The following is a 10,111-nucleotide window of genomic DNA, read 5'->3' as shown; positions in this document are numbered from 1 at the left end:
CGCCAATAAGAGTTAAGTGGAGTCGGGTCCAGCTCTTTTCCCATCTCTGGCCTAGAGTAGGCAGTACCTAGCCAAAGGTACCATGCTCCCTGAAAGAACATATCGCTCCAAGCTTCGTTGAAGTTTAAAAAAGGTTTATTAAGCACAAATAAAGCAATATTGCTACACAGCAAGACAGAGCTTCACTTCACGAGCACCTGCAATTGAGCATCTAATGCTCATCCTTCTCCGAAATTCCCCAACATTTATACTTGTTCTTCACAAAGGTGGCTGAAAAAGCACACATATGACAGAAACTGAAACTTTAGATAATGGTGCTAACAGGTGTCTGGGTTTCTGGTGAGAAGGACAAGAATGGACTTTGAAAAGGGATGCAACAGCAGAGAGCTCACTTGTTGAGCTAGATTAATTGAGAATCCTTGCTTCGTAGTGCCATGCTGGCAACTGAGGTAAAGTACGTCAGAGGGAAGAGAACTCCAGCACATTAGTATAACAAATATACAAAATGGCTGCAGGCTACTCAACATGGCAGTTTAGCAAATGAGATATTACATCATTAGAAAACAGCAAAACTAGATTTCAATGTTTTAATGCCACCTTGAAGTTTGCTTATATTGTTAATCAATATGCTGCTGGATGGACTATGCCAACAGAAGTTAATAGTATCTCAGAGCCTCAAATTGTTTTGGAGCGGGGTCCCTTTCATATAGTGCTTTACCATCTCTATGAGAAAGGTCAAGGTCATGCCACCCTAATAAACCGATTTTAACAGTTATTTCAGGTGGCCTAATGTTTACTGGGATGGAGCGTAACAAAATAATTGGAGAGACAGTCTGCAAATGTGCTGCGGAAAAGAAACACAAAACAGTGTGAAAGCAACTGCAAACAAACACCCAAAGAAAATAGTACAAGATCTGCTGAAAAGCAAATATATTTATTATGCACTTTCATATACATCGGGATTTCTGCTTCTTTTAATACAAGGAATAACATAAAAATAAAAAAAAGTAAATTGTGAAATTCAATGCACTATACAGGCTATTTACAACCCAAAACATATCAGGAAAAACAGTCTCACTGCAAATCAAGCCAACATAATTATTATGATCAAAGATGTTGTTTTAGGCAACACATACATTTGCATAGCAGAATAACTGGTGTTTAAGTAACAGTTACTAAATAATTGATAATACTTTAATTACCGATGGCAAACAGGATTGCCAATATACTCTAATTGTTCTGTTGTTTAAACCTAGAATAGTTTAATATTTCTGTTGATGTCTCAACCTTCATAACCTTCATAGATGAGTTATTCTAAAACGTTACTCAGTAGATAATTCCAGAATTTGTTTGGGTCATTACAAAAGTAGGAGTTTGAGGCAAAGCGGCCTGTGGCTATCAAGAGCAAAATGAGTTAAATCTAGTTACTTTAACTCACAATCAAGTTCTGTATTTTAATTAGAATAATTTCAAAATAACCCAGATGTGGTACAAATAACAAGAAACAACATTTATGCAAGACGTAGCAAGATGCAACTCCTTCCAAACCAAACAGGCATATGATTCTACTTTAATTTAAGTGTCTACACTTGAAAATAACACTTATGTTCCTTTCCTTTGTTGCATATTCTGAATTCCTTATGTACACGCAGTTCAACTGTATGTTTATTTTGTCAAAACACTGAAATTTGAATATGGCATTGCCTTGTTAACAGGCTTCGATTTTGTGCATTAAGTCACAAGGTGCATCTAGTAACAACACACAATAAAATTAAATAAATAACAACCAAATGTTAATCAATAAAAGACAGGAGGAACGTGGCAGTCTTTTGGTATATCTCAATACAGACAAAACATACACCTAACCAACAACTCCATTAAGGTACAGTATTTCTAATGCTGTACATTGGGGTTTAAAAGTTATCAAACTTGCTTTCTATCATGTAGCTTCACCAAGCCATTAACATTCTTAAGGCTTTTTGCAATGTATTTATGCATTTTATAAATATATCCCACAGGGACAAATAATTAAGCAATTCAATATTTTACATGCCACCTCGGTCGAGGCCATATTAGGACTATTCTAGTGCTCAACACGGATTCTAAAGCAGATTAAAAAAACAGAAATAAAATACCACACGATTTCCCAAAAGAGGATCCACATTCTCTGCACGACTATCAATCTTCACATGCCATGTTGCTTCTTCTATATATCCCAAATAATTAAAATCAAATGTCCTAGTATAGGAGGGATTCTTTTTATGTAAGGCAACTATAATATACACTTAATTACGTTTATGGAGGTAAAAGCCAAGAGAAGTCCTTTTGAATCATACGTTCAACAAAATGCAGTTGAAAGTTTTGAATGTTGGAAGTTAAACAGCATTTAGATTATTTCAATATACGAAGCAAGATGGTTCTATATAGAAAATGCTTACAGTGTTGTGCTCACAACAGGAATTAGTCTAAATGGCAAGAGGCGGACATTAAAGCGTAGAACAAGTCTAATCCACAGCCCTTTTCATAAAACATACATACATACAGCAAACGCTTTCTGTAACATAATGACATACATATTAATTGTCATATAGAATTTATAAAAAGAAATTAAATGATTCTATAAATTATTCATGCACCATAATAAGGCCAACCAGTGAATACGCTGTAAAATCAGAAAGGAAATGACCTGATACTCTGGGAAGCCGATTTTAATACGAACACAAAGTGCTGCAACTAAAAGAGGCAATGCATCCAGGGAGAGTGCTGTACGGTCAGCATGAGAGTAATACAACATTGGTAGGCCGCAGGGTTTCAATAACAAATTATAAACTGCAACCATTAGTCCTCAAATGCGCTCAGTTTCCACCTTCATCAACTTGATGAAAGAGCCAAGCAGTGGTAAACTTGAAGCTGTAATGATTGTTTTTTTATGTTTGTGCCTCAGCTAACAAAAAGGATTTCAACTAAAGTGGAATGGAATGGCAACATAACGGTTCTAAACTATGAGCGTCAACTAGGATTTACAAGAACAAACCTCACTTCGATCAGTGCTGCACTGCTCAATGTCCCAGTGTATTGGTGATTAATCAGTGTCAAGGCCACGGGTTACAAAGGAAAACAATTTTTTTGAAAAAATTCTTAAACACAGACATGGGGATGGATGGGAAATTGCAGTGCAACACGGATGCTACAGAATTGCCCTGGCTGGGCACTTGAGTCTTGAGCTAGACAAAAGTGGCTTTTACTAGGTAGAAATATGTTAAATATGCTGAAGTCCATCTAACATCTCCAATATCAGTCAAGGGATTCTCATCAAGCATGTCCTACCTGTCCTTTTTTGTACGACAGATTATGCATCACAGCTTGATGTCGATCAATGTATATAAAATGGAGACGTACAATTTAGATGTCTACCGTAATATTTCATTATAAGAGTCAATTTGCATCCCAAACAAATGCTCGGAGCTTTTGTGTCCCAGTCAATTAGATCTGTTTTCAAATAAACTGATGATTCCATTGTCTGCGCCAGGACATTATAATCTTATAAACCCCCTATTCTGACTCATGGTTTTATTTTATGAGAACAATTGGCAGAATAATAAAGAACTGAATTTTTACTACAACGTCTGAAAAGTTTCAAAGAACTTTAATTTGGAATTAATGAATTGTATTGGCTGTGACTTTGTCTCTATGTTCTTGTATTATTACAGTATTCAGGGCCCTAGACAGTTGACCGATGGAGGTGGGCAATATGTTTGTCAAATGAGGGGAACTAACTGGGTAGTGCGGTTGAATAGTCCTTAGCTATCTAGAGGTAGTGTCCACTGATTTAAAAGACAAAGCTTTGTGGGCAGTGGTAGAAGGATGGAAAGATGGATGATAGCACATAACATTCACACATCATCCAATGAAACTATTGCTGAATTAGCCCCTTAAACGGATGCATCAGAACAAATCAGCATAACTGTAGCCAGTAGGATGGAACAAAGTAAAAAGCTAAACTCGAGTGTTGTGTCACAGCACCAGGAATGCATACAGAGAAGACTCTTAGCTCCGGATTTAGATTTGCAAATCCATATAACTATACATGCTGGTGTTTGCAAATATGCATGAACTAACATGATCCAGCAAGCCACAGTATTTGCAAACATGTTAACACATCTTTCACACCCACCAGTGACTGGTTGACATTTTGGGAATATTATAAATGAGCAAAGTTAGTGCTTTTTCAGTACTGTTACTTGATGAGTTTGTCATGGGTGGGAAGCATAAATGAAAATTACCATTCCATTTACTTGAAAGATGATTTAAATGGAAGGTGTGATGTCTTCTGCCAAATGGGAACATATATTTACAACAAACTCTTTGTTATAGGCCACTGTTGGGCATGCGTATTTGTAGGACATTTTGGATTTTTTAATTTCACGTTTACCTAATTTCTAAGTCATACATTTTTTGTCATTTTATTTTTTTTAAATGTAGACTCTAGGGACCCTTCAATTATAGGCACATGACAAGAATAGGCATCATAATACAACTGCAGTAATCACATTATGTCAATCTAGTTAAAACAGGGTGTGTTTGTAACCAACACGATAGATGAACTACTCCAGCCATCAACACCAATGTTTCAAATTGCCAGAGTACACCTGGGAAAGAAAAAGAAGAAAATTAAGGTCAAATTATGGATTGTACCACTTGCTTTACTTCTACGACAACACATTTGTAATCTGTAATATCTGTAATTTTTAGTCAAATTTAAACGTATTGGGTACATAAACTTGATTGCAAATTTGTAAAAAAAATAAAACAAAAAGGCAGTATATGATGATTAACATTTTATTCTCTTAAAATGAATGGCAAGACAACTAAAAGCACGAAATCAACTACTGTAGTAGAGTTTTCTTTAATATGATAATTTGTAAACAGTGGCTTTCTAACACCACATAAAATCGCTTTCCTTAAAATTGAGGCATTTTAACACACAATTCGATAGTTTAGCATAGAAACAGTTGAACTACAGTGCAGCTGGTGGGAAATAGGATACTGATAATATTAAAACTAAAGCATAGATATTCTGACAGGCAGAATCAAAGACAGGAAGGTGTCGGTCTTCAACAATGCAGATGATTTACAACTTCGCCTTAAAGTTGACAAACTGCACAGCTCGGTTATCGATTTCCAGGCCACCATGCTGCATATCCAACGTTGGATGGATCATAACCATCTTAAATTAAACCCCGGAAAGACAGATTGTTCTTACTGGGGACAGCCATAAATTCTGGGGCCCATACTATAGGCCATCGGAGCTAGGATCCCCTCCCTTCCCCTCCACTTTGGCCAAAACATTGGGAGTCTCTGTCGACAGTGACCGGTCATTGAAAACGCAGGTTGGCGCGGTTGTGCCCAAGACTTTTTACCAAATGCGCAAGATTAGGAAAATACATTGTTTTCTCACTCAGGACGCACTGATCCAGGTCATAATAGCCACTGTTTTATCACACCTGGATTATGCGAACTCTGTGTAATTAGGCATGCCACATTACCTGTTCAAACGTCTACAGGTGGTCCAGAACCATGCAGCACGATTGGTCTTTCGACTACCTAGATGGCAACCAGCAACCCCACTATTGAGGAAACTGCATTGGCTCCCCATTTCCCAGCGCTGTGTTTTTTAAAACTGGCTGCCTCACTTTTAAAGCTCTGCATTGCACCAGCCCTACGTTTATTAATAGCCTAATACTCAGGCACACACCCATGCGCAATTTAAGGTCTGCCCATCTCTCCCCCTCCTTTCCACCACGGTGTTTAAACGGGCACGTCAAGGAGGCCGCAGATTTGCTACTCTTGCCCCCAAACGATGGAATTCCTTCCCGTTGGAAATTCGGTCTTATAAAGACCTTTTGCAATTTAGGAATTGCTGAAAACCTGGATATTTGCACGAAGCTAGATTCTATGTCCCTATTTGACAGCATTTGGAGCCTTTTAGCGCCATGAAGCCACCCGGCGTACGTGCGCTCATGCACTCGTGAGATTATTGACGTCATCCTCCACTATGACTGCATATGAGTGATTACACAAAAACGGCCTGCTATACATATTTTCATCTATTTATTTTGTGACATGATCTTACTTGTAATAGCTGTGGGGTATTCTTGATAAGTATGTGAAAGCTGAGCTCCTCAGATGCCAAGTAATTTCAAAACCTGCTCATTTTTATTTTTCAAAATTATATAACGATAAAATGCGCTGCTGAAAAACGTGTGTTAAGAAACTGCTGCTCGTGTAAATCGCTCCAATACCTTCAGGTCGAGTTTGCGCTATATATAAACTGCAACAACAAAAAATATAGGGCCAGCATTTCGGTTGGGTTTTATCTTTTTTGAAATCCTAAAATAGCAAGTCCACTTCACACCAGGCGCTAATTTACTATGCATCACACTGATGCTATGATGTGAAATAGGCGGCACGTTTCGTACAGAACAATATGAAAAAATTAGTTTTTAGGTTTGGAGGAAATTCTGCCGAAAATGTCAAAGGCAGCACAAAGTTTCAGTGACCATGGCCACGTGACAAGGTTTGCCTTCTGTTGTGGTTATTACAATCCTGCTATACCCTGGCATGGAGCTCCTCACCTTGCAAGCAATAACATCCGGCAACACTTCACCAGAGGCGGATGCGCAATTGTGGGTTCTACACCTAACTATACAAACCAATTAAAAAAAAACACACTCTGCAAAGCGCTTTAGTATTGTGCTATAGCAGAACGACTTTAAAACGAAAGCGAATGACGCGTCTTTCCTGAAGTAACACAGCTATTTAAGTGCAAGCAATATACATGCAATCCCTGCTAAACATGCTTGCCAGAGTTGCGCGAAACTTTACTTTGAACATGTCTAAACTTGCACTGCATTAGAGTATGCATACCTTCAAGACTAAAATGGAAAATTAAAAGAACAAAAAGGAAAATTACACAAGTGTTCAAATTGAAGTAAAAGCGTCATTAGAATTTTTAAGAGAGGACGCTCCTTAATCTTTTAAGAAAAATATCAGTCGAGAATGGCTGGAGGTAACTAGAACAAGCATGTGAGTGGTGCGCGTGCGCCACAGCGAGACATCTGGTTTGAATTATTGCGCACGCGTCTGGGCACGATAATTCAAACCAGATAGTGACTGTGCGGGTAACCGCACGCAATAGGCCGTGGGCGGAACAAAGGCGGGACATGCTCCCGCCTTTGCCCAATTGCGTGCGGTCTTTGTTAAAAAGACGCACGCAATAGCCAGGGACAAAAGCACACGCACGAGCGTGTGGTGAGATTTCTAAAGCCCTTACATAGTCGAGCAGAGCAGCGCATGCGCGCTGCGCTAGGCTCGACCTAAAACGAAAAATACCAAGTTTATTATAATAACTCTATATATTAAGTTACTGCATTTTTGTACCAAAGGGTGGGAAGAAGGGGGAAGTGATCAAACGACTAAACCTTCTTCTGCTTCCACCGGTCCTTAACTGACGATCCTAATACAAGTATTTTCCATTCAAATGGCTCCTGATTTGCTGCTGCCTTTGAAAACTTTAAACTTCAACAGAGCTCATCCCTCTGCTCTCTTTAGTGCCTATCTGAAAATGGGTCTATGAAATCAGCCCATGAGACAAGCATTGGCAAAACCAATAGGTCTCACGTATTCAATTTTTTTTCTTAGCATTTCTAGAGTGCATGGCTACCCAAAGGGCCTTCCAGCGCTAATACACCATTCCAGTCTCAGTGTCCTCAACACTTTTGGTGAACAGCAAGGTCTTTAGCTGCTTTCTATATCTTAAGCCATCTTTCGTAATGCTACAGGCAGCGAGTTCCATAGTTTGGGAACCAAATAAGCAAAAGATCGTCCTCAACTCCAATCTCTTTTGATCTTAGGAACTTTTAGTAGTCTTAAGGCAGCGGAAAGTAAAGATCTCTTTGGAATTTAAAAGACCTACCAAGTGTTGTAGAAGATCAGGGCTCTTATTATGCAAAGTCCGATAGGCTATACAAAGAGCCTTGAACTGTATACTCTTAGAGACAGACAACCAATGTAGAGAAGCCAATGCATCAGAAACGGAGTAGTGTTTAGGTAACTTCAACAGCATCCGTGCAGCTGCATTTCGTATCACTCGTAATCGTCTGATAAACTGAGAACTATCAAGGCAAAGCGAATTAACAATCCAAATTGTGATTATACTACTCCTTGCAGCATCACTTTGCATAGAGCAAGGTAGTATATCCAACATTTTCCTAAGCATCCTTAATAGACCAAAGCAACTTGCAGCTAGCTTCCCAGCCTGAACCTCCAAGGAAAGAGTACTATCAATGCAAATCCCCAAACTTTTTACAGCTGATTTAGGTATTGGACGGTCCCCTAAACAGTGGCCGGAGCAATTCCCTCCAACAAATAGAGTTGTTTCAGACTACTAGTACTTCAGTTATGTCCCCCATTTAGTTTCAGGCAACTAACTGACATCCATTCTACTACCTTCTTTTAGGCCAACAATCAGCTAGTTAGAGACTGCTATTGTGTCCGGGGTAAGCAAAATGACAATCTGCGTGTCTTCTGCATATAACACCACTGAAAACCTGTGTACATGTATAATCTCTGCCAGAGGACGAGCAAACAGATTGAATAGCTTTGGACTTAGCGAGGACCCCTAAGGCACCCCATGCTTTACAGGATATGATTTTGAATAGCTTCTGTTGTTAAGGAAAGAGTCAAGACTTTGCAGCTTGTTTATCCAGCCTCCTCAACCTGTGTAGTAGAATGGGGTGGGATACAGTATCAAAAGCTGCGCTGAGATTCAATAACATAACTGTGGCCGATCCACCTTGGTCAAGGATTTTTTTCAAGGTTGTGAGAGCTATTTATTGGTTTGCCAAAGTCTTTTAGCCATGTTGCAGAGGAGCGCTGCTGCTGTTCTGCATGGCTAAATGTTAGTGGTGTAGAGGAGAGTGGCATAGAGGGGAGTAGCATAGAGAAGGGGCGTGGAGGGGCACAGAGCGGCATGGCGTAGAGTAGCTTCGCGTAGAGTGGCATAGAGAAAGTGAAATACAGGGGAGTGAAGTAGCGTAGAGAAGAGGGGCGCAGAGCAGAGTAACAAGGCAGAGTAGAGTGGCGAAGAGTAGCATTGTGTGGAGTACAGTCGAACGGCGTGGAGTGTAATTGAATGGAGTGGTGAAGGGTAGAGTGGCTTACAGTGGAGTGACGTACAGTGGCAGAGTGGAGTGGTATAGAGTGGAGTGGCCTAGAGTGGCGTATAGTAGTGGCCTAGAGTGTCGTGGTGTACAGTACAGCGTCACTGAGTAGAGCGGCGCTGAGTAGAGTAGGGCAAGGCAGAGTAGTACAGTTGTGTGTGTAGGTAACTAAATTATCAACAGAGATGGCAGATAGGGTAAAAGCAACATAAGGAAGAATTCACATGCATGTGTTAAAAGTGAGAGAGAACATAGCACTGACAGGAATAATACCAAAAGGCTTATAAAATAAAAACAAATGGTGTATTGCAAAAAAGATGAGGAAGAACAAAGATGAAGAATAACTCATGTACTTGGTCCATGCTCCAGGGAGGATGTAAAACAAGAAAGGAAGGGAAGCCTACGGGAGCTAAGAATTAAAAAGACCGCAAAAAAGAGGGACTGTGAAAACAAAACGGTATGCTGTGGGCAGGTTGTAATCCCACAGAATTTTAAACCATACATCTTGCAGCACAGTGCATGTGCTGTGTAGCAAAACCAAAAAAACCAAAAAGAGCACTTCTGGCAGAAAAACCATGACCTCTTAATCAACGACCATATCAATCTGAACTGCCCATCTATAAGAAACGCATTTTCTCTGCCCAATCCTCTATTATTGTGAAAGTGTCTGCTCTGCCCCAACACCTCCAAATTATTAATTTTTTTAACTAATGCATGCTTAGCAATCCACTGGCAAAAACACATTCCCACTAGCCACTCAAATCACAGCTGCCTGTGTCTGGCTGTCACTTAGACCATTTCACTTTCTTTACTGAGGAGGACATCATTAAATGACTTGCATTCATTAAATATGGCTCCTCTTGTGACCGAGCACTCAAATCAACTTGTGC

The 10,111-nt window shown here is 39.6% G+C and overlaps 1 protein-coding gene across 1 annotated transcript in view; it reads right to left on the bottom strand.

Annotated features, from left to right (window-relative positions):
* Positions 1-915: 915 nt before the first annotated feature.
* ANKRD50 (ankyrin repeat domain 50) overlaps positions 916-10,111 on the bottom strand; it is a 141,087-nt gene continuing 131,891 nt past the window's right edge. Inside the window, exon 5 of the mRNA XM_085641544.1 lies at positions 916-4,649. The gene's annotated coding sequence lies outside the window, so the exon portion shown is untranslated. The remainder of the gene's footprint in view (positions 4,650-10,111) is intronic.

Source organism: Triturus cristatus, chromosome 2_2, assembly GCF_964204655.1.
Source record: "Triturus cristatus chromosome 2_2, aTriCri1.1, whole genome shotgun sequence".
In the NCBI taxonomy this organism is placed as follows: Eukaryota; Metazoa; Chordata; class Amphibia; order Caudata; family Salamandridae; genus Triturus; species Triturus cristatus.
This window is presented reverse-complemented; position numbering and strand designations above follow the sequence as displayed.